Genomic DNA, 25224 nt, shown 5'->3' with positions numbered 1-25224 from the left:
AAGAAAGAAAGAAAGAAAGAAAGAAAGAAAGAAAGAAAGAAAGAAAGGGAGGAAGGAAGGAGGGAAGGAAGAAAGAAAGGAAGGAAGGAAGGAAGAGAGGGAGGGAGGGAAGGAAGGAATAGAAGAAAGAAAAAGAGAGAAGAAAGAGAAGTAAAGAGAAGAGAGAGAGAAGGAAAAATAAAGAAATGGAAGGAGAGAAGGGAGGAAGGGAGGGAGGAACAGAGGGAGAGAAGAAAGGGAAGGAAGTTCATGATTCCCAGACAACTATTTGACTTAGAGTTAGAAAATTCTTTGTAACTTCTATTATATACTGATAGATGAGAATGACATTAAGATAAGAACAAAAGATCACTTGAGAACACATTCCTTCTCTTATTATGCATATCCTTCATCAATGGAAAAGTAAGTCTTCATTTACAGAACTCAGTCCTATGTATTGAGCTCTCTTTAGTATCCATGATTAGTTTTACCATTGATATACCTGGGTCCCTTCTGAAAACAAGGAAAAAGTTTTAATATTCTGCAAATAATGCCTCCTCTTTTATTATATATATATATATATATATATATAAAACATCCTATCATACTAAATTCTAGCAGGTCAATTTTCAAAATAATACAAATCATTTTAGAGGAATGCTATACAACTTCACAGTCTAAAGCTAGGAAAAAAGTAGTAACGTATTATACAAGTCAAAGAAAGACATTTTCTTGCTATGGAGAAACTCCTGAACATCACCAGGATCAGACATTTAATGTGAAACATATGAGTAGAAAGGCAGTACGAAGGTAAGTAATGAAACATACAAAATTGATTCTCTTTTAAAACCTGAGTTTGAATAGGCCCATAATCCATTAAGTACCAGAGGTTGGCAGCTTTTCATTACATAAGAGGGAGAGAGAAAAAGAAAAGTGAGAAATGCAGTCAACCCTCAATGCCATAGGAGAACAAACTCTTTATATCAGACACAAGGAAACTTTTATTTTCTGGTGGAAATGCCTCTTATCTATAGTCATTAAGCATTAGATGTTTTTTGAATCAGCTATTGTCTGCCATTGCATAAAAGAAACAACTCTGGTTATTTTTATTTAAAAATCACTTTTGCAGGTTTCTATCCCCTTTCTCATTACAAAGACACATTTTAATATATTCCCACTGACAGTGTTTTGCGTTTTAATGTTCACAAGGACATCCAGAGGACAAATTCCCCCAAAAGACCTAAATTTAAGAGTAAGTTATGTTATAGGAGTATATTCTTTTCTTAAACTTTGAATCTATTGACTGAGTTTTATAGAAACCAGTAATTGTGGTCTTAATACACGAGTATCAGATTACAATGACAAGACTTCTTTTTTTTTTTTTTTGCTTCAGCTATCTCTAAGAGATTTCTTACAGACCAAAGGAAAAGAGAAGGAGACAGTGAGAAGGCCTAGGATACTCTCTGTCCTGACATCAATATCCAGACTAAGATTTAAAGGCAGAACATTCTACATCCACATTCATGTTTCATTTGCTTTCTATCAAAAAAAAAATGAGCTTGACTATATGAGCATGAGGTCAATTCCTTAGCCAAACAAGAAGGATTTATGAAGTAAGCATTTACTTTCTGCCAGGCAATATTCTAAATGCTAGGGATACAAAATAAAAAAAAGGCAAAACAAGTGTATCTCTTGAGGGTGTCACCTTCTAGTTGGGAATGGAGAGACACTACACAAACAACCATGAACATATTAGATATATACAGAGTAGATAGGAATTAATCTCAAAGTAAGACATTTGCACTGGGAGTGGAGAGATGGGATTTGAGCTGACATTTTGAAAAAGGCTATTAGGGAAAGGTGAGAAGGGACAGCATTCCAGGCATGGGACACAGTGAAAAGGCCCACATGTATTTCTTTTGTACAGAGCAGTGGAATACTATCAAGCTATTATGGACGTGACAGTTATTTTCAGGAGGTGCCAAACTAGAGGTACCTTTCTTTTGAAGTCAAGGGCATGGTGCATTGGTTTCTCTGAGATTTGAGAGAGGAAATTACTCTATTTTGTAAGTCACCTCACTTTAGACATATATGTTGATTGGACAATTTTTTTTTCAAATGCTTTATTAACTTCTGATTTGCATCATTAATTTCTACCAGATTTTGAGTTACAATTTTTCTCCCCGTTTTCCCCCTACCTACCACCCCAGAATAGCAGTTCCACAGGCTATCCCCTCCTCCAATCTGCTCTCTTTCATACCTTCTCCCATACCCCCTTAGTCTTTTCCAGTAGGACATGGTGGATCTCTATGCCCCAGTACCTGTATATCTTCTTTCCCAATTACATGTAAGATAGTATTAATAATAGCATATATATTTAAATATTTGATTTTAAATCTTTTAATTCCAGATTCATTCCCTTCCTCCCTTGTCACTCACCCTTATGGGAAGATAAGCAGTTCAGTATAGGTTGTGAATCTGTAACTAATGCAAAACATTAACATAGTAGATATATTGTAAAAGACTGACTATATTTCCCTCCCTCCTATCCCAACACCCACTTTTTCTATTCTCTACTTTGACCCTGTTCATTTTCAAAAGTGGGTGCTCTTCCCTCCCCTGCAGCCTGACCTCCCTTCCATCATGCCCCCTCTCATCCCCTTCCCCCTACTCTCCTGTAGGGTGAGATACCCTATTTAGTGTGTATTTCATTCTCTCCCCGAGCCAAATTCAGTGAGAATAAGGTTTACCCATACCCTTTTGCCTTCCTATTCTTCCCCTCCATTGTAACCATTTTCCCTTGTCTCTTCTATATGAGATAGTTTACCACATTCTGTCTCTCCCCATCTCCTCTCATTATATTCCTCTCTCACCTCTTAATTTCCCCTTTTAAGTATCATCCCTTCCTATTAAGTTGGTCTTGTGCTGTCTATCTATGTAAGCCTGTAAGCATATATACAAACATTCATGTATGTATTCATACTCCAGGATACCCTCTGATATAGACATATACATACTGAGAAAATTTTATCAGTTACGATTATCGTTTTTCCATGTAGGAATGTTAATAGTTCAACTTTCATCAGTGGCTTATGATTTCTTTTCCCTGTTTACCTTCTCAAGCTTCTCTTGCTTCTTGTATCTGGATGTCATTTTCTATTCAACTCTGGTTTTTTCAGCAAGATTCTTGAAAGTCCTCTATTCCACTGAATAACCATATTTTCCCCTGAAAGATGATGCTCAGTTTTGCTGGGTAGGCGGTTCTTTGTTTTAATGTCAGCTCCTCTGCCCTCTGGAATATCCTATTCCAGGCCCTACGATCCTTCATTGTAGAAGCTTCCAGATCCTGTGTTATCCTGATTGTGTTTCCACAATATTCAAATTGTTTCTTCCTGGCTGCTTGTAATATTCTCTCCTTCATCTGGGAATTCCAGAACCTGGCTATAATATTCCTTGGAGTTTTCTTTTTGGGATCTTTTTCAGGAAGTGATCAGTGGATTCTTTCAACCTCTATTTTGCCTTCTGGTTCTAGAACATCAGGGCAATTTTCCTTGAGAATTTCTTGGAGGATAGTTTTAGGTTCTTTTCCCTGATCATGGCTTTCAGGTAGACCAATATTTTTTAAATTATCTCTCCTGGATCAGTTTTTCAGGTCAGTGGTTTTTCCCATGAGATATTTCACATTGCCTTCTATTCTTTCATTTGTTTGGATACGTTTATCATCATCTTGATTTCTCTTAAAGTCACTAACTTCCCTTTGCTTCAATCTAAGTCGAAGGGAAAGATTCAACTCATTGAGCTTTTGAGATTCTTTTTCCATGTGGCAAATTCGGCTTTTCAAGGTATTTCTTTCTTCGTTGCCTTTTTGAGCCTCTTTTGCCAATTGAGTTAGTCTGTTTTTTAAGGTGTAATTTTCCTCAGTCAGGCTGTTGACTCTCATTTCATAATTTTCTTGCATGGCTCTTATTTCTCTTCCCAATTTTTCCTCCACTTCTCTTATCTGCTTCTTGAGGTCCTCTGTGGCCTGTAACCAGTTTGTATTTTCCTTTGAAGCTTTGGTGCAGGAGTTCTGACTTCACTATCTTCTTCCTGTTCCATGCTTTGCTCCTTTTTGTCCCCAAAATAGGAGTCTAATGTTGGAGTCTTCTGTTTGTTTTGTTTCCTTTGTCTGGTCATGTTGCCCCTCAATCACTTGACTCTGGGCTTTTTTCCACAGTAGGACTCTGCCACCAGACAGGGGAGCTTTTGTCCCAAATGCTGGGTTTTTCTCAGCTGTCAGAGGGATTAATTGGGTCCCCTCTGTGAGGCCTCCACATGCTCTGGCTAGCTGGACACACACCCCAGGACCTCCACCCTAGACTGCAATCCAGATTCAAGAAGGTTAAAGCAAGAACGATTACCCTCAGACTGGTCACTTGGTCCCCTACAGTCTGCAGGCCAGGAGCTGAAGCTGCCACATGGCACTGGCTGTGCCAGGCATCTGAGCAGCTTCTCGCCCTGGGGGCAGAAGCTGATGCACTTCTGGCTACTGGTCCCAAAGTCCAGACTGCACTGACCTCTCACTTTGTCCTTAGCATCTTTGTGTTGATAAATCTGGAAAAAGCCATAGCTGCTGGTGATGTGGAGTCCCTCCAGCCAGTGGCTGGTCAGGCCTGCCCTGGGGCTAAAACCTTCTGCTTACATGGGCCTGGGCTCCCTAATCCTGCCGGCTGGGCTGTCCTCAGTGGGAGGTTAGCTTCTCTGTGTCATTTTGTGGGTTCTGCACCTCCAAAATTTTGTTCAGAGTCCCCTTTTTACATGGATTGGGGAAGGTGGAAGCCAGAGCCGTGGGGAGGTCTTGCTTGTACTCAGTCATCTTGACTCCGCCCAGCCTGATTGTCTATCTTTGAAGTTTTACATGACATGATAGGAAATGTCAGAAAATTCATTGATTATACGTTTTAAATTATTTAATCAATAATATCTCCAGACACTTCTTTCAAATAGTAGAAATAGGTGACTCAGTGAATAGAGTAATGGTTTTGGTTACAGAGGACATGAGTTCAATCTAGCCAAATCTGGGCAAGTGGCTTAACCTCTCTGGTCTTTGATTTCCTCATCTGTAAAGGAAGAAGAGGAAGGGAACATAAGACAAGGCAAAGCAAAGGAAGGGAAGTCAAAGAACAAAGGGAGGGAAGGGAAGGAATACTAAACTAGAGAACATCTGAAGGCCATCTTAATGTTACATTTATGCTCCATTCTATTTGTTATTTCTCTTAAAGTCTGCTTTGCTATACAGACTGGAAGTTTGATAAAGTGATTTCACTCCATGTTGTCCTTTTCTTTATGTTTCAAGACCCCTATAATATTGACTAAATAAACATTTATTAAATTGAATTGAACACTGTACAGAAGTGATTCAAATGCATCCTTGCAAACTTGTCCATTTTTTTCAAACACCATGATTTTTGGTAGTGGTGTTGAGTGCAATTTACATAATTTTAAATAGGGCATTTTAGAGTATTTTAAAGTTTACAAGAAAAACAAAACTACATATATTACCTTGTTTGATCTTCAGAAGCACCCCGTGGTGTGGGTGCTGCAGTTCTTATTAGTTTCATTTTATAAAAAGATGAGGTATCTGGAGTTTGTAGAGGTTTTATTACTTTATTAATGTAAATATCATAGGAAGGACTCAATACCAGTTCTCATATATATATATGTATATATATATGTATATATATATGTAATATATGTGTGTGTGTATAATTGTTTTTTCCACAAGCAGAAAGCTGACCAGAGCCCTTATTTACTTACTCATCCCAATAGCACGATCTTTCAGTTTGAGGGCCATGTTTGAGACAATGGATCAATCTTTCTTTTTCTTTGATTCTTTTTTTTTAATTTTATGTTTATTTTTACTTTACAATATTCATTTACACAAGATTTTGAGTTACAAATTATCTCACTATCTTTCCCCTACCCACCACGCCAAAACAGCAATCCCACTGTATACTGCCTCTCCCAATCTGCTCTCTCCGATATTCTCCCCCATAGCCCCTCTGATATTCTTGTAGGGCAAGATGGATCTTCATGCCACAGTGCCTATATATACTATTTCCCAGTTGTATGTAAAATAATGATGATGATGATGATAATAATAATATTTTTTAAATATTTTATTTTAAAACTTTGAATTCCAGATTCTTTCCCTTCCTCCCTTGTCACCCACCCTTACTGGAAGATAAGCAATTTAATATAGGTTGTACATGTGTAGTTACACAAAACATTTCCATAGTGGATATATTGTGAAAGAATGACTATATTTCCCTCCAACCTATCCTGCCCTCTACTTGTTCTATTTTCTACTTTGACCCTGTTCCTTTTCAAAAGTGTGTGCTTTCAACTACCCTCCCCCCAATCTCCTCTCCTTTCTATCATCCCCCCTCTGCTTTATCCCCTTCCCCCCTACTTTCCTGTAGGGTAAGATACCCAATTTACTGTGTATGTTATTCCCTCCTTAACCCAAATTCAATGAGAGTAATGTTGATCCATTCCCTTTTGCCTTCCTGTTCTTCCCCTCCATTGTAATAGTTTTCCCTTGCCTTTTTTATATGAGAAAATTTGCCCTATTTTGTCTCTCCCTACCTCTTCTCATTATATTCCTCTCTCACCTCTTAATTTTATTTTTTTAAATATTATCCTTCCCATTCAATTGATCCTGTACCCTTTGTCAATGTATACCTGTACACATATATATATATATATATATGTACACACATACTCACATTTGTGTTCATATGCACATATACCCTCCTATAGAGACATATATATGTATGGATGCATATATGTGTGTGTGTGTGTGTGTGTGTGTGTATACACACACACACATCTATATTCCCTTCAACTATCCTCATACTGAGAAAAGTTTTATAAGTTACAATGATCATTTTTTCACGTAGGAATGTAAATAATTCAACTTTGATAAGTTCCTTATGAATTTTTTCCCCTGTTTACCTTCTCATGCTTCTCTTGTTTCTTGTATTTGAATGTTAACTTTTCTGTTCAACTCTGGTTTTTTTATCAACAATGCTTGAAAGTGCTTCATTTCATTGAATGACTGACCATATTTTCCCCAAAACCTGGGAACTCTGGAACCTGGATATAATATTTCTAGGAGTCTTCTTTTGTGGATGTTTACAAGAGGTGATCAGTGAATCTTTTAAATTTATATTTTGCCCTCTGCTTCTGAAATATCAGGGCAAATTTCCTTGAAAATTTCTTGAAGGATGATTTCTAGGCTTTTTTTTTAATCGTGGCTTTCAGATAATCCAATAATTTTTAAATGATCTCTCCTGGATCTATTTTCTAAGTCGATGGTTTTTCCAATGAGATATTTCACATTGCCTTCTATTTTTTTCATTTGTTTGGATCCATTTAATAGTATCTTCAGTTCTTATAAAGTCATTGGTTTCCATTTGCTCCAATATAATTCTGAAGGAATTATTCTCTTTAGTGAGCTTTTGTAATTCTTTTTCCACCTGGAAAATTCAGCTTTTTAAGGCATTCTTCTTCTCATTGGCTTTTTGGGCTTTTTTTTTTTGCTATCTGAGTTAGTCTATTTTTTAAGGTGATATTTTCTTCAGTCAAGTTGTTGACTCTCTTTTCATAATTTTCTTGCATCATTCTCATTTCTCTTCCCAATTTTTCCTCCTCTTCTCTTACCTGATTTTCAGACTCCTTGAGCTCCTCCATGGACTGTAACCAATTCATATTTTTCTTAGAAACTTTTGGTGCAGGAATTCTGACTGAACAGGAGTCTTCCTCCTGTTCCATGGTTTGATCCATTTTGTCTCCAGAAAAGTAATCTAAGGTTTGATTGTTGTGCTTGTTTTGCTTCCTCTTCTTGCTCATGTTGTCATTCAATTACTCATCTTTTGAGCTCTTTGCTGCAGTAGAACACTGCTTTTTTCTAAGAGAAAGGAGGAGAGCTTTTTTCTAAATCATTGGGGTTTTCAAAGCTGCTGGAGCTATTAGTTGAGTACCATCTCTGTAGCCCCCCACAACCTCTAGTTTACTGGTCTCACACCCAAGACCTCCACCCAAGACAGTGATACAGATCCAGGCAGATCAAGGCAGGAATGATTACCCCTACCATCCCTCCCCCCCCCAAATCAGCTGGTCCCCCTACTATCCACAGGCCAGGAGCTCTGAAGCAGCCACTTGGAGGCAGCTGCATAACCACAGTGCCTCCATTGCTTCTGGCTCTGAGGGCTGAGGCCAGACCACACTCCATCCCCCCTAAGTTCCAACAGAGTTCTTCACTGACCTATTACTTTGTCTTTGGCATTTATGGGTTTATATTTCTGGAAACTGCCATAACTGCTGGTGATGCACTTTCCTGAAGTCCATTCCAGCTGCTGGTTGGGGCCACTCTGGGGCTTATGCAGGTTTGGGCCCCATTCCTAGCATGATGTAATGGACCCTTCCTGTCTGCCTGCTGGGCTGCTTTCAGTGGGAAATTTGTTTCTTTCTCTCATTTTGTGGGTTCTTTAGCTCTAAAATATGTTCAGAGTCATATTTTATAGGTATTTGAGGTGGTTATGGGGGCAGCTCATGGAGTTTTCTTACCACTTCTATGCTGCCATCTTGGCTCCCCTGCTTTCCGTTGATTCTTGAAGAATATATTCCAAGGTTACTGCAGATATAACTAAAATTATTTATCCATAATTGTCAGAAGATTGTTTTTTTATTAATGATAATCTTCCAGAGAAAACATTACTTCCCCCTATATTCATCTCAGTTATTAGTATGAGCCTATATTTTATCAGGGTTTCTTGACAATTTTGTTCAAATCCTCAGCAACTAGAATATTTACATTTTAGAAAAATGAATGAAAAATGACAAATGAGATGATTCAAAATCTAATTATAGATAGAAGCTCACACTCAGTATTCTTTGGAAATAACTCTGAAATTTAAGAGAAATTACTGAGAAGCAATTTAAGATATACCTTCAAAAAGAAATATGACCTCAAAATAGTGATTTGTCAAATCCATTCCCTTATTTTATAGATAAGGAAAGTGAGACTCAGAGAGGTTAAATGAGTTGCCCAGGGTCACACAGAATGTAAGTTTCTAAGGAAGGATTTGAAATTGATTTTTTTTTAATTTCCAAGTTCAGAGCTCTATCCGTTTTAGCTGAAATGGCAAACATGGCACCCATGGTCCACAATTGTCCTAAGTATGCCTTGAACTAGGATAAAATGTAGCTTATATCTGATTTTTGATGTGTTGATGTATTAATTAAAAGGAAAAATACAAAAATGCTTTATTCTTAGTGAATATGCCATGCATAGAGATTCTTATGTATGGCTTAATGGCTCCCATTTCTGAGTTGGACATGACTGCACTATATCATCTAGCAGACCTGATTTACATAGTAAGAAGGAGGGATAGCTAATGTCTATTAATTTCAGGATGCTTGGCATGGTGCCACAAGACTGTAATCCTTGCTATTTGAAAGGCTTAGGCTGGTGGTTCATCTGAGCTCAGGAGAGAGCCAAAGCCACTCAAGTATCTTACATCTTACATCTATGGTGAACTCTTATGACAGTGACCATCAGGTTATCTCAGGAGGGGATTCAAGTCTGTTGTCAACAAGCATTTATTTAGACATAGAGCATGCATTACTATGCTAAGTGTTGAGCTCACAAATATAAGCAGAAAGAAAGATATCATATCCTCAAGAATCTTCCACTCTAATGACAAAACTTATTAGGGAACTTATGAGTGTGGGTATGGAGAAAGGTAAGTTTACTCATTACAATAACATGGTAAAGCTAATCCACTGAATCATCAGGATGTCCATGGGAAGAATGGAGACAAGGTTAGCTTGAACTTCCTCCTTAAAATGGAAATTGTGATAGGAACCAGCAATCTGAGGGAGAGGTCCCAGGGGCAGTGGGTACCAATGTGAAAAGCAGTGCAAGGGTAGAGAGAGCTTCTAGACTGTAATATAGAAAAAAAAGTCAATACAGTTCAGAACCTCTAGTTTCAACTCAGTATCACAATAGTCAATATAAAACCTCCTATTTGAATCTTAAACATTCCTTGTATCACTTGAACCTTGTTATGAATCATTTATGACCCAGGAGCCTCCAGAAATTGATGTACATGAAATGATGAAGAGAGAAGTGAGCAGAACCAAGTGAACAATGTATGCAGTAACAGCAACATTATTTTTAGAATGACTTTGAGAAAAGGGAAAGGGTGGATAGAAGAAAGGTTAGAAGTAGTAAGGGTAAAGAGAAGAAAAGGGAGGTGACTTTTAGTAGAGAGGGCAGACTAAGGGACGCAGTGGTCAAAAGCAAAACTCTAGTGAGGAGACAAAAGGAAAAAATGAGAGGGAAAAGCATAAATAGTGGAGGGGATGGGATGCAAAGACATAGATAGTAATCATTACTGTTAATGTGAATGGCATGAACTCTCCCATAAAATAGAAGTGGATAACTGAATGGATTAAGAACCGTAATCTTACAATATGGTGTTTACAAGAAGCACATATGAAGCAGAGGGATACATACAAAGTAAAGGTAAATGGCTGGAGCAAAATATATTATGCTTCAGCTGACATAAAACAAAGGTAGCAATCTCGACATTAAATTGAAAAGTTTTTGCACAGAGACAATGCAACCAAGATAAGAAGGGAGGCTGAAAGCAAGGAAACAATTTTTGCAAACAGCATCTCTGATAAAGGCTTCATTACTAAAATATATAAAGAACTGAGTCAAATTTGTTAGAATATAAGTCATCATCCAATTGATAAATGTTTGAATGATATGAACAGGTAGTTTTAAGAGGAAGAAATTAAAAATATCTATACTCATATGAAAAAATTCTCTAAATCACCATTTGTTAGAAAAATGCAAATGAAAGTGACTCTGAGGTACCACATCATACCTGTTAGATTGGCTAACATGAGAAAATAGGAAAATAACAAATGTTGGAGATGTGGGAAAATTGGAACTCTACTCCATTTTTGGTGGAGTTGTGAACTGATACAACCATTCTGGAGAGCAATTTGGAACTATGACCAAAGGGATATAAAATTGGGCCTACCCTTTGAACTAGCAATACCACTTCTAGGTCTATATCCTAAAGAGATCATAGAATGGGAAAAAGACCCATATGTACAAAATATTCATAGCAGCTATTTTTGTGGTGGCAAATAATTGGAAATTGAGAGAATATTCACCAATTGGAAAATGGTTGAACAAGTTGTGTTATGAATGTAATGGGATACGATTGTGGTATAAGAAATGATAAGCGGGGGCGGCTAGGTGGCACAATGAATAGAGCACCGGCCTTGGAATCAGGAGGACCTGAGTTCAAATCTGGCCTCAGACACTTAACACAAAAACTAGCCACGTGACCTTGGGCAAGTCACTTAACCCAAATTGCCCTCCAAAAAGCAAAAAAAGAAAAAAAAAATGATGAGCAAGCAAACTTCAGAAAAAGCAGGGAAGACTTACATGAACTGATGCTGAGTGAAATGAACACACACACAGAAACTATATGAACATAAACATGAAACACTTTTTATACAAATAAAGCCATATCTAAGTAGTAGAAGTAATATTTATTGTTCATGGGTAGGTAAAGCCAATATTATAAAAATGACAGTTTTACCTAACTACCTTATTTCATTCCATCCCACTTAAATTACTAGAAATTATCTTACTGAGTTAGAAAAAAATTATAGCAAAGTTCATTTGGAAGAACAATAGGTCAAGAATTTCAAAGAAACGAAGGGGAAAAAAGATGTAAAGAAAGCAGATTCAATAGTATCAAACCATAAATGACATTATTAGGTGAGAGCATTGTTAAAGTGTAAAATAGATAATTTTAATTACTTTAATATTTTCTTGTGTAAGTAAAACCTATGCAGTCAAGAATAGAAGGAATGTAGAAAACTGGGGAAAAAAACTTTCATAGATAATCTTTCCGATGTGATTGGTTTGGAATACTGCAGAGGTATAGGAAATGATGAGCTGGTTGATTTGGAAAAAAAGACCTGGACTTATGAAGGAAGATGGTATCCACTTTCAGAGAAACAGGTGACAAATGGAAATAAGCACAGAACGGTTTTACATATAAAAGTGTGTGTGTATCTACTCTTAGTTTTAGCCCTCTTTAGGGTGGAGGGGAGTAAGAAGGGAGGGGAAACATATAAAGTAAAAAGTGCACAACAGAGAAGAAAAGCAAACCTACAAGGAAGCAAAGAAAAGCTGGGCAGCTTTGGAAAAAATGTGTAGTATTTATTAAATAGACTTTGTTGAAATGGAAATTCATTGTTTTATATTGAATCCTCTCTTATGTTCTGCTGTCTACATGGCAATATTTTTTTTTCTCATTTTCTGTTTTACTTTAAAATAAATAACTTTATTTCCCAAAAAAATCTTCTGACTTTTGTTGAGTCTCAAAATAAATACTTCAAAGCAAAAAAAAAAATCCTAGCACCTCTGGCTATTTCTAGCACTCCGACATTAATAAAATATATTTCATGTCCCATTTCTTTAGCTAAGTGAACATTTGGGAAGTCCCAGTTTCCTCATCTCTCCCTTCCAGCTGCAGCCGAAGTATGAGATAGTTGGGAATAGAAAACAAGTACACAAATGGCCATTTATCCCCACCTATAACTATAAATGGTTTAAGAACTGATATAGGTTCGGGCCGGCCAGGTGGCTTAGAGTGTAAGAGCACCGGCTCCAGTGTCGGGATGACCTGGATCAAATCTGGGCTCAGATACTCAGCACCACACCCAGAAATATCTGGCCGTGTAACCTTGAGCAAGTTACTTAACCCCGATTGCTTAAAAAAAAAAAAAGAACTGATATAGGTCCAGATAGAGAAGCCTTGAGACATCGTTCAATTTATTTTTTAAAATTTATTTTAATTTAAAATTATGGAATATAAAAAAGCATTTCCATAGCATAGTATAATGAAAAAGATGATTGCATGTGAAACTGCAATTCTTTTATGTACAACTTGCTATTCTGCTTAAATACATCATAAAATTTTTACGTAAATTTCATTTTTTTCTTCCCTCCTTCACCCTTCTAGAGATGGCTACCATTAGACACAAATAGATGTATGTATATGTATGTATGTATGTTTATAAAATTATTCAATGCATACTTTTATCAGTTCTTTCTCTGGATTCAGATAGTTTTTTCTTCATATGTCCTTTATATATGTGTGTGTGTGTGTGTGTGTATAATGTAATTTTATTTTTCAACATTCACTTCAGAATTCATAAGATTCTGAGTTTTGAATTTTCTCCCACACTCCTCCTCACCCCCTAAGATGGCATGGATTCTGATATAGAGCCTACTTAGACAGTTACATTAAACATATTTTCACATTAGTCATGATGTAAAGAAGAATTAGAATAGGAAGAACCATGAGAAAGAAGAAACAAAACAAAACAACAAAAGAAAAGGAGAACAAATAGTCTGCTTCTATCTGCATTCAGACTCTTTAGTTCTTTCTCTGGATGTGGATAGCATTTTCCATCGTGAGTCTTTTGGAATTGTTTGAGATCCTTGCATTACTGAGAAGAGCTAAGTTTATCAAGGTCAGTCACTGCACAATGTTGCTGTAACTGTGTACAATGTTCTTCTGGTTCTGCTCATTTAATTCAGCATCAGTTCATATAAGTCTTTCCAGATTTTTCTCAAGTTAGCTTGCTCATCATTTCTTATAGCATAGTAGTATTCCATTACATTCATATGACCACAAGTTGTTCAACCATTTCCCAATTGATGGACATTCCCTCAATTTCCATTTCTTTGCCACCACAAAAAGAGCAGCCATAAATATTTTTGTACATGTGGGTCCTTTTCTCATTTTTGTGATCTTTGGGATACAGATGTAGAAATGGTATTGCTGAGTTTTATAGCCCTTTGAGCATAGTTCCAAATTGCTTTCCAGAATGGTTATTTTAGTTCACACTCCACCAACAATGCATTCGTGTTCCTTATGTTCACTTAGTGGCAGGTATACTCCCAGGTATTTTATACTAGCTAGTTATTTTAATTGGTTTAAAACAATATTGAATGATATTACTGACATATAGTGTAGTTTCCCTATTTCCCCTTTTGATTAAAACTATGTTAGCTTTAACTTTGTCTGAGATTATGGTTAGTATCTCTGTTTTTTTTTAACATAATAAATTCTACACCTGGCATTAATCTTATTTTTGTGCATATCTCTATTTTTTCTAGAATTTTTCTAAAAGCTACGTATTATTAAATTCAAATTTTTAATCTGTTATCAATTTCCATTTTATGGGTAAATTCATCCCACTCACACTGTAAGCTATTTACTTGTGTATTTTCCTCCATCCTATTTTTCCTCATTATCTTTCTCACTCTATTCCAATCCCTCTTCACTCCTCTGCTTTAGTTCTACCTGCCACCTTGTCCTCCCATTCCTCAACCCTTATCCTCTCTCCCTACCCTGGCCCCTTGCCCTCTTATTTATTTCTAAATTTAAAAGATTCATAGCATTCTAGATATATGTTGTTCCGTCTTTAACCCATTCCTAATGAGACTATGGTTCCAGTACTACACACTTTTCCCCCTAGTTTGTTCAGTATCAGTTTTTCCTTTTATACCTCATTTGTATGAGATAATTACTCCTTTTTAAATCCCTAATTGGATAGTCTGACTATTCTTATATTATTCCTCCTCAATCTATTCTCCAGATCAATTGTTATTTCTGATGAGATGTTTCACCTTGTCTTCTATTTTTTTTCATTTGATTTTATTTTATTATTTATTTATTTTTAAGCAATTGGGTTTAAGTAACTTGCTCAAAGTTACATGGCCAATTATTTCTGGGTGTGGTGCTAAGTATCTGAGCCCAGATTTGATCCCCAGGTCATCCCAACACTAGGGCCGGTGATCTTACTTTCTGTGCGACCTGGCCGCCCAAAGAATATTTTTTTTTTGCTTTTTGGAAGGCAATTGGGGCTAAATGACTTGCCCATGGTCACATGGTTAGTTTTTGTGTTAAGCATCTGAGGCTGGACTTGAACTCAGGTCCTCCTGACTCCAGGGCTGGTGCTCTACTCACTGCGCCACCTAGCTGCCCCTGTTTTATTATTTCTTGATGTCTTAGACTGTTATCAGCATCCTTTTGCCCAATTCTGGTTTTCAAGAAATTATTTTCTTCCTTAAGTATTTTTTTATTCTGAATTTTTCTATCTGGCAAGAAATTGATCTCAGTGGGTTGTATTTTATTGCAGAACACAAGGTTTGAAATGTGGGAACATAGTATTTTCAGTTTTAACCAATAATGTCTGTTGTACACTTGACAAATGTAAATATGTCAGCTGTGACAACTGCTAAAATCTAGAATTGATTTTTATGATGACTGCAGAGATCAGAAAACAAAACTCTGCATATTGTCTCAATACAGATGTTGATTACTCAGAAGTTTCATGCATGATGCATTGTTGGTTTTTGTTATTTTGAGCTACATCCCAGAAGGTGAATGAAATACCACATGCCTTCTATTCCACTGGAGGCACTTAATGCAATATTTGTTGATTGGAATTGAAGAGAACATTTTTTCTCTGAGATTTTCAAACGAGCATCTTTCCAGATGACTAGTGAGATAGCATTTTATAACCAGAGAGAATTTAAAAGCACTGATGGGGAAAGACTTGTGATTGTGGAAGAAAGGGAGAGAAAAGATCCTTCTAATAAAAGCTTTGATTTGTGTAGCACTTTAGATATTACAATTCCCCATTCATTATATTGGACTCCCATGCAAAGCAGAAGAGTTCTTTTTAAAATAGAGACTAATAGTTATAGTAATGTCAATACTTGTTAGTGTGGAATTCTTTTGGAAAACCATTCCTGAAAGTAAGTTAGTATCTATAGACACTATCACAATTCACTTATACAAACACCCCCCCCCCCACACACACACACTATACATATCTGTCTATCTATACCAGAAGCCTTAGGTATTTTCAGTCAACTCTGCTGCTTTCATACAAGATGGTTGAAGAATAAAAAGGGAGGGCTGCTGTGTGTGTATTTTGTTGTTGTTTACCATGTCTTTGAAATATTATTTTTTTTTTATTTTTTGGAGGGAAATTGGGGTCAAGCAACTTGCTCAAGTTTACATGGCTACTAAGTGTTAAGTGTCTGAGGCTGGATTTGAACTCAGGTCCTCCTGACTCCAGGGCTGGTGCTCTATTCACTACACCACCTAGCCACCCCTGAAATATTATTTTGATACATAGGAAACGCAATTTATTTTTTAATTTCTTCATATTTTTTTTCTTTTTGGAGGGCAATTGGGGTTAAGTGACTTGCGCAAGGCTAGTTCTTGTGTTAAGTGTCTGAGGTCGCATTTGAACTCAGGTCCTCCTGACTACAGAGCCAGTGCTCTATTCACTGTGCCATGTAGCCACCCCTATATTTTAATTTCTAAATCAATCCATCCAATCAAACATCTGGCATACATTAGGTACCTAATGTGTACCAGTCACTGAGAGAGACACTATGGATTCAAGAAAAACAACAAAACAAAACAATCCTTGACCTCAAGGAGCTTGCATTCTATCAAAGACCAAAAGTCCATTAGTATTAGTATATACACAATATATGAGGTAAATTTTTAAGTGTGGTAGAGTAGAGGAACTACGAGCAGCTGAGGAAATTGAGAAAAAATTCATGTGGAAGGTGTTAGGGAGGACAGCAAAGTGGAACAGTGGGTAAAATTCTGCACTTGAAGTGAGGAAGACTCATCTTTGTGAGTTCAAATCTGTTTTCAGGTACTTACTATCTGTGTGACCCTGGGTAAGTCACTTAACCCTGTTTGTATCAGTTTCCTCATCTGTACAATGAACTGGAAAAGGAAAAGGCAAACCACTCCAATATTTTTTTTCCCAAGAAAACCCCAAATGGGGGGGGGAGTGAAAAATTGGACTTTACTGAAATGACGGAACATCAAGAACTATGGAATTTTAAGAGCTGGAGGTGCTAAAAAGAAAGTATTCCAGACTTGGGGGACAGCGGGTACAAAGGTACAAAGGTGAGATATAGGAGTGCTGTAAGTAGGAACAGTAAGGTGTCCCGTTTGATTGATTCATGTGATGAAGAGTAATGCACAATAGGGTTAGAATGGCAGCTTACTGGAAGAGTTTTCCATAGCTAATGCAGAGGACCACTTGGAGTCTGAGGGTTCTGAGAAAAAAAATGTTTCCTAAAAAACAATTTGGATCACCCTCGGGTAAAATGATCCATTGCCTGTAGGGAAGTTCTTTGGGTCTCAAAAACTCCTTATTTAAGCCACAGAAGTAGTCCTTATATATCCTTTGCCCAAAGCTGGATTTCAGAAAAATGCAAGTGGGACAAAGTTAAATCCAACTATACCAGGACTCCTGTACAAAATCCTAGTTTACAGCAATGCTTATTGGTGATGTGCAGATGGGAAGGTAAGTCAAACTGTTCCGGGCCTATTAGCATCCTGGACTACAACAGGTAGGTTAGAATCAGACTGTGAGGGACTTTATATGATAAATAGAGGTATTTGTAATATAAATCCCTATGCCATATACACTAACATCTATATATGCACATATATGTACACACATATATACACATAAACACATCTTCAAATACATATATAAATATATGTACATATGTGTAGGTATATATATATATATACTAAATGCATGCATACATACATATATATATATATATATAGAAAAAATTAACGATATTTGTATAATCCTTTATCTGATAGTGAGCTGGCCTTGATGTTAGCAAGACCTGGGTATGCACATCTTAACTATGTGACCTTGGGTACTATTCTAGACAACTCTCTCAAACTATAAACTGTAGAGACGATGACAACTTGTATTGATAGAGGGAATTCCTGTACTCCATAGCACTCTATAGAGGGATTGGTATAGGAACTACAAGTTCCTGTATCAGTCAAATCATAACTCTAGGCTTTATTCCTATCCTTAGTCTTTATATATATACACATACATACATACATATGTGTATACGACCATAGATAAGAAAAAACAGCATAAAAGAGAATATGGATTAATTGGGCTGTATAAATGGAACAAATTTTGATATGTGTCAAAAGGGACTAACTTATTATAAGGGATAAAAAGTTGATATATCGTTAATGTATATCTATATCCTAAATATTCTTATTTTATGTAATTATGATGAAGTGATTTGTGACATGAGAGACACTGGCATAAGACCGCCTAACATGGTGTGCCTTCATCAGAAAGGTGCTATGGGCAAGGCAGAATTGAAGCAGCTAAAAGAAATGTGAGATACACACATTTAGAGATTCCACCTCAAATGTTCACATGGACGATTTATTCCTGAACTGTAGGAGAGCATTCCAAACTGATATTGATCTGATCATTCATAGCAGGATACACTGTAACTTGACTGATACATAAAAATGATACTGATATCATTTTGGTCCTCTTTGAGAATGAAGGATAACGAACTAACTATTCTGATTTTATATTTATTTTATTTTGTTATTTGTACTTGTTGAAGTTAGTGTATATATATATAATTATTAAAATGCAATGTGCTAATAAACAGACACATCTACACACATATGCACACCTCTACATTTACACAAATATGTAAACTTCATATAGTCAATTTTACAATTTTTTCACCACTGAAAGTTGCTTCCTTCCACACAGTTTCTATTCAACATAAAATGGAGGTAACCTTGGATTCTTAAAGACTTACTTCATTTCAATCTGCTCCCAAACTTTAGTGGACTTCCTAGGGTTAATTGTTTCATATACTTCATGTGCAGAAAAGGGTAGGAGCTTTTAAAGAGCAGTCACCAAAGGACCACAGGACTTTCTACCTGTGGAGAATCTGGTGATACATACAACACACATGACTTAAAATTAAGTACATACACACAAGATCAGCGATACAGATATGAAAGTGGACTTTCAGAGTCTACCTAGGTCATTTTGTAGATAGTCCTAATAACCTATGGAAGACTATTCACTTTTATAGAGAATCTCATTATAAATATAATAGATCCAATTAAAGTTAAATACACACACATGTATACAAGATCAGAGACCCAGAGTTAGAATCTGAGTCCACTTAGGTCATTGTAGAAGAGGAAAATGAACCCCAAAGACCTATGGAGGGCCATTTCTTTTCACTTATAGAGAATCTGGTTACCCATACAACAAACCTGACTTAAAATTAAAACTTGAACTTGGTAGGTCATCTAGGTTATTTTACAGATGAGGAAAGTGAATCCTAAGATGGTCAGGTGATTTATTCAAAGTTATGTAGTGCCTAAGTCTTTAAGGTAGATTCTGAATCCATATCCTATGACTCAAGAGACAGTACTTTTTACCACTGTAACCCAGTGTAACCCTGCCTTAAAATTAAAGGGACATGCTATATTGGCAAGGACATTAGGATGGGACTGAGACCAGGGTTTTGACACCTTTTTTTCCTTGGTTGTATCCCTTTGGGAAAGTTACTTCCTGCTAAACTTCAGTTTCCTGGTACCTAAACAGGACTAGATGGCCTTTGGGGTCCATCCCATTACTAAGTAACTGGATCACTATAGAAGATGTACTTAATTTAAATCCTTGATTCCAAGGATTTTACTTTTATGGGGTTCCATTTCTTCATTGGTAAAATAAGGGATTTGGACTGGATGATGTTGAAGGTTCCTACCAGCTGATATTCTGTGTAATTTTATATGTAACATTTGCCAAAAAAATAAGCTCCATCAGTTTCTACTAGTCTGGAAGCCTTGAGTACAATCCAGGAACCGACTCCACTCATTTGCTGGTGTGGAGTGGATGGATGGACTATACCATCCAAGTGAGAATGGCTCATTATCTGAAGGTTGGCCACTGAGTGATGGATTTGTTGACTATGGCAACTGGTGGAAAGGTTAAAATGTTTATTGTCCATGAAAAAAAACATACTTGTAAGTATAAGACCATGGATCATTCAAAGCATCAGAGTAATAAACCTATTATACTGATTTTCCTACTAAAGTCATCCATGGATAGGTTAGATCACCATAGATAAGGCCAGTCTTATATGTAGGCAAATGTTAAAGCCTAGCACTTATATAGCTTTTTAAGATTTGCAAAGCATTTTATATACATTATACCATTTGATTCCCTATAAATACTTTGAGAATTAGGTGTTATTGTTGTCTCCATTTTAGAAATGAGGGAACTGAGGAAAACAGGTTAATTGACTTGCCCAGAGTCACATAATTTACAGATTTGAACTCAAGTCTTCCTAACTATAAGTCCAGGACTCTAGTCACTGTACGATCCAGCGGCCAAAGGAGATAAAACTAGGCATTTGTCTCTGGGAAGTGAGTCAGAGGGTACTCAAAGAGTTATCTGGAACCAAATGTTCCCCTCATAGGTCCTACTTTAATTCTTACTTGGGAATTAAAGCATTGAAAATTGTTAAATTTCAAATATTATCTGGGACAGGGAAAAGCACATTAAGTCATTTATAACAATAGCTAGGATTTCTATAGTACTTTTAAATTTTCAAAACTCCTCATAATTGTTATTTATTTTATCCTCACAACAATCATGGGAGTCAGGTGATATTTAATGGCTGCTTTACAGATGATTTGACTGATGCTTACAAGACTTAAGTGCCTTGCCTGGTGTCATGCAACTGGTATCTGAGATAGGTGATAAACAGATCTTCTATTCATTTAGCCTTGAGTACAATCCAGGAACCGACTTCACTCATTTGCTGGAGTGGAGTGGATGGATGAACTATACCATCTAAGTGAGAATGACTCATCATCTGAAGGCTAGCCACTGAGTGATGGATTTGTTGATTATGACAACTGGCTTGCAATGTTTATTGTCCATGAAAAAAAGTACTCATAAGTATAAGACCCCAGATCTTTCAAAGCATCAAAGTAATAAAGCTCCAGGTCCATTAGTCTATCTTCACTGCATTATCTAACTGCCTCAGTCTTGGATTAAAACATTAGCTAGTCACTTAGCATTAACCTGAAAGGATGGGGTTGGAGGTTGAGAATATGGGGATATTAGAGTTGTGGGGGGGGGGAAGCAGGGGTGCATTATGGGTAAGTAGAAAGTGGGATGATGGGATTGGACACTTGACAGAGAAGAAGAGATACCCCAAACTTTGCCTACTTTACAATTTTGTTTCGCATATCCTTCATTCTCCTTCAAACACCTTTAAATATCAGTGTATTGAAACTTATTCTCAAATTCTTCTGTCTTTTTGTTCAAACGCAGATAAAAAATAATTAAAAATGAAGAGCCCAGGTGCCTTAGATTAAGTGTTGTTTCATTTGGCAAAGCAATGACTCTAAAAAGAAATTTCATTTTTTCTGCCAATAAAATAAGATAGCAGGTGTCAAAGTAAGCCAGAGCAAATTTTTTCCCCATATTAAAGATTCACTAAAATAGAAAGGATAAGGAGAGTGACTCTCATTAGTGACAGAAAAGTCCTTCAAGTAAGTTTCATTTTGTAATTCTTGAAATGCACATGGTTTTGTTGTTTACTAGGCATATATGCCCTTGGACAAGTAGCTTCAACCTTCTGGTCTCAGTTTCCCTATGGGCAAAGTGAGGGTGTTAGACTACATGTTCTCCAAAACCCCATCTACCTCAAATAGTGATGGAGACTTGTCCTATGATTTAATTGTAATAGGAAACTCTCAGGTGAAGAAGCTCCTTGTTCCCATGCACATTAGCATTTTCTCGCCACTTAGAATTTCAGAGAGTTCTCTAGGGCAGAGAGAGGCCAAGGGACATGACCAGGATCAGATAGTTGAGATGTGTGAGAGGTGAGAACTGAAACAAGACCTTCTTGGTTTTGAGGCTGGCTTTCTATATATACACCTCACTGTTTTTAAATAGAAGTATTTTCATTAGTAATAACATACTTCAAGAATATGTATTTTCATCACAGTGGTTAATTGTTTCACCTTAAACATTCCTCATCCCTGGAAGGATTAGTGATTAGCAGAGAGTCTCGGTGAGTTCATATGACTAAATAAAAATTAATCATGTGACAACATTTACAATGAATTTCTCTCACCTTGTCTGGTTCTCAGTCCATGAACATATAGTCCCCTTTATCTGAGATTCTGCTTTGCTGGAATATGCTTCAAGAATTCAGGACCAGAGGAAGTCATTCTTTGGAAGTAAAATCAAATTCATTAGCAAATCTTGAATCAGTATCCTAGAGGTGAAGATGGAAAAGAACTGAATGACTATCTTGTCCAACTCTTTCCTTTTCCAGATAAAGAAACTATCCCAGGGAGTCTGGGTGAATTGTCCAAAGTCACACAGGTAGTAAGCATCACAGGAGGGATCTTAATTCATGTTCTCTGACTCAAAAACCAGCATTATTTCTGCTGTATCAATAAATTGTAGAGCTAGTGAACCTTCAAAACTGCAGACAAAAATGTGAAAGTAGTTAAAGCAAAATGAGTAAGAGTTTAAATTGGATATAATCTTGGGTTTCCAGAGTCAGAGAATTGGAATAATTCAACTACTTCACGGGATTCAGGATGGGCACCAATCAGGACCAACTTCAAGCATCTGTGATTTAATTGTTGAGGCCTACACTACTAAGTCTTTGGGAGTTATTAGGGGGCATTTCATCATAAAGTGATGATCAGTCTTCTGGGACTAGGCCTTTCCAAACACAGTTATGTGGATCCACAGATCATAGGCATAGAACATAGGATACAAGAATCCTGTGATATGTTCTTATTAAAATTCAAACTGCATGTTCCCACTATTCTGGAACTAATTACCATATTTTAAATGATTATCACTTCAAATAGTGCAGATTTGAATGCACATGATTCTTTTGTGGGATCATTATTCAAGACTTAGCTGTACATTTAGTAAAGTTCTTTTTAGTGTTGGGCTCTGTTCTAGTCACTGAGGGAAATTGGGACACTAATGCATTGCTGGTGCAATTGTGAACTGATCCAACAATTTTGGAGAGTAATTTGGTGCCTTTCCCAAGGGGAAATCAGACTTTACATGCCTTTGATCCCACAATACCACTACTAGGATTGTATCCCAAAGAGATCACAAAAAACAGAAAAGGACCCATATGTACAAAAAATATACATGACAGCTCTTTTTGTGGTGGCTAAATATTGGACATTGAGTAAATTCTATAAGCTAGGGGATGGCTGAAGAAATTGTGGTATATGAATATAATGAAATGGTATTTTGTTAGAAGAAATGAGAAAGACAGGCAGAAATAAGCAATAAGAGTAAAGAAATATAATAATATAATATAATATAATATTAATAATATATAAGAATTTTAGAAATAAGCAATAGGAATATAAGAAAATAAGAAATAAGCAGGCAAATTTCAGAAAAGCTTGGAAAGACTTACATGAATTGATCCTAAGTGAAGTGAGCAGAACTAGGAAAACATTGTACACAGTAACAGCAACAACAGTAACTCTTCTTAGCAATACAATGATCTAAGACAATTCCAAAAACTCATGATAGATGATGCTGTTCACATCCAGAGAAGAACTGGTAGAGTCTGAATGTTGATCAAAGAATACTATTTGGTTATTTTTCATTTTCCTCTTGTATCTGTTTCTTCTTTCACAACATGACTAATATGGAATACGTTTAACATGATTACACTTATATAACCTATATCAGATTTCTTGCCATCTTGGGTAGAGAGAGAGGAGGGAGGAAGAGAGGGAAGGAGGGAAAAAAATTTGGAACTCTGCCATTAAAAAAAGAATGTTGAAAAATATTTTCAAGCAATTTGAAAAAAAATACTGATCACATAAAAAGGGAAATAATTCCCTAAATATTAGAATTAGACAAGTGGAAGCTAATAACTTTATGAGACACCAAGAAATAACAAAACAAAATACAAGAATGAAAAATAGAAGAAAATATGAAATATCTCATTTGAAAAATAACTGAAATGAAAATTAGTTCCAGGAAAGATAATTTAACAATTGTTGGACTACCTGAAAGTTATGATAAAAAAAAGAACCTAGACATCATCTTTCAAGAACTTATACAGGAACAATACCTTTATATTTTAGAAGTAGAAGGCAAAATAGAAATTAAAAGAATCCATTGATCATATTCTAAAAGAGATCACAAAATGAAAACTCAGATGTATTATAGATAAATTCCAGAACTCCCAGGACAAGGAGAAAATTTTGCAAGCAGCCAAAAAGTCACAATTCAAATGTTGTGGAACCACAATCAGGATAACACCAGATTTAGCAGCTTCTGCTTTAAATGATTGGAGGTCTTGGAATATGATATTTAGAAAAGGAAAAGAGTTATAATTATGTCCAAGAACCACCTACACAGCAACACTGAATATAATCCTGCAGGGGCAAAAATGGATATTCAATGAAATAGATGATTTTCATGAATTCCTGGTGAAAATACTAGGGCTGGATAGAAAATTTGACTTTCAAATAAAAGACTCAAGAGAAGCATAGAAAAGTAAAAAAAAAAATTAAAAATTTTAAGAAATAGAAATCATGAGTAATTCAATAAGGTTAAACAGTTTGCATTCCTGCATGGGAAGATTGTACTTGTAACCCCTAAAAAATTAACCAATATTAGAACAGTTAGAAAGAATATACATAGATAGAGGGTATGGGTGTGATTTGAATATGATGGGATGACATCTAAAAATAGAAAATGAAGGGATGAGAAAGAGGAATACCCTAAGAGAAGGAGAAAGGGATAGGTAAGATAGGGGCAAATTATCTGACGTAAAAGAGGCACAAAAAAGGTTTTATAGTAGAAGTGAAGATGGGTGAGGTGGGGTGGAATGTGTGGACCTTACTCTTGTTGTAGTTGTCTCAAAGAGGGAATAACATATACAATCAGTTGCCTATACAAATATCTCTTGTCTCATAATAAAGTAGGAGGGAAGGGAGATAACAGGAGGGTTTGTGTGTGTGTATGGTGTGTGTGTATGTTTGCACGCCTGTGCATGTGAACGTATGTGTGTGATGGTATAAAAGGTGGATTTAGAAAGGTAAAAGTCTGAAACAAAACACTTTTGAGAATGGGCAGGGTGAGAGGAGAGAGAGAGACAGAGAGAGACAGAAAGAGAGACAGAGAGAGACAGAGAGAGAGAGAGAGAGAGAGAGAGAGAGAGAGAGA

This window comes from Petaurus breviceps, unplaced genomic scaffold (assembly GCF_028583685.1).
Source record: "Petaurus breviceps papuanus isolate PSGF00001 unplaced genomic scaffold, PetGlider_PUasm1.0 156, whole genome shotgun sequence".
In the NCBI taxonomy this organism is placed as follows: domain Eukaryota; kingdom Metazoa; phylum Chordata; class Mammalia; order Diprotodontia; family Petauridae; genus Petaurus; species Petaurus breviceps.
The sequence above is the reverse complement of the archived record's forward strand: the minus strand, read 5'-3'. Positions refer to the sequence as shown.